Here is a 731-nt window from a genome sequence, read left to right as displayed (position 1 = left end):
ACGGGCTTTACTCCGACAGGCTTTATTCCATTCACATCAGCACAGTAAACTCACTTTGAGGAGGCAGCTCTTCCCCAGTTGCATTTTGAGTGCCTTCCAACCTGAGGGGCTCATTTTCCAGCACTATACCTGACAGTGTTTCTCTGCTATTCATAAGGTTTTTAGTGACTAAATATTCGAAAGTGGTCCGTCACTCCATTTTCCTAGTCTGTTTTTGTCTGGTAGCTCAGCTGAAACCTGTCCACCATGGGTGACCCTGCTGGTCTTTAAAATACTGGTGGCATAGCTTTCGGGAATCACAGCAACTCACAAGCCACCACAGTACGACAAACTGACAGACTATTATTCAAATTTACGCACCAACCCCTAAAGCCAGTGAAAAGGAAATGGAAGAATTCTACCAACTTCTTCAAATTGAAATTGTTCAAACATGCAATCAAGATGTATTGATCTTTACTGGTGATAGGAATGCAAAGGTTGGGAGCAAAGAGGATGGATCAGTAGTTGAAAAATATGACCTTGGTGATAGAAATGATGCTGGAGATTGTATGATAGAATTCTGCAAAATCAATGATTTGTTCATTTCAAATACCTTCTTTAGAAAGCATAAGAGATGATTATACACATGGACCTTAGCAGATGGAATACACAAAAATCAAATTGACTACATCTATGGAAAGAGATGATGGAAAAGCTCCATATCATCAGTAAAAACATGGCCAGGGGCAGAC

The 731-nt window shown here is 40.5% G+C and overlaps 1 protein-coding gene across 1 annotated transcript in view; it reads left to right on the top strand.

Annotated features, from left to right (window-relative positions):
• A2ML1 (alpha-2-macroglobulin-like 1) overlaps positions 1-731 on the top strand; it is a 64,341-nt gene that overhangs the window by 36,883 nt on the left and 26,727 nt on the right. The window lies entirely within an intron of this gene.

Source organism: Chrysochloris asiatica, unplaced genomic scaffold, assembly GCF_000296735.1.
Source record: "Chrysochloris asiatica unplaced genomic scaffold, ChrAsi1.0 scaffold00328, whole genome shotgun sequence".
Lineage (NCBI taxonomy): Eukaryota > Metazoa > Chordata > Mammalia > Afrosoricida > Chrysochloridae > Chrysochloris > Chrysochloris asiatica.
The sequence above is the reverse complement of the archived record's forward strand: the minus strand, read 5'-3'. Positions and strand labels throughout refer to the sequence as shown.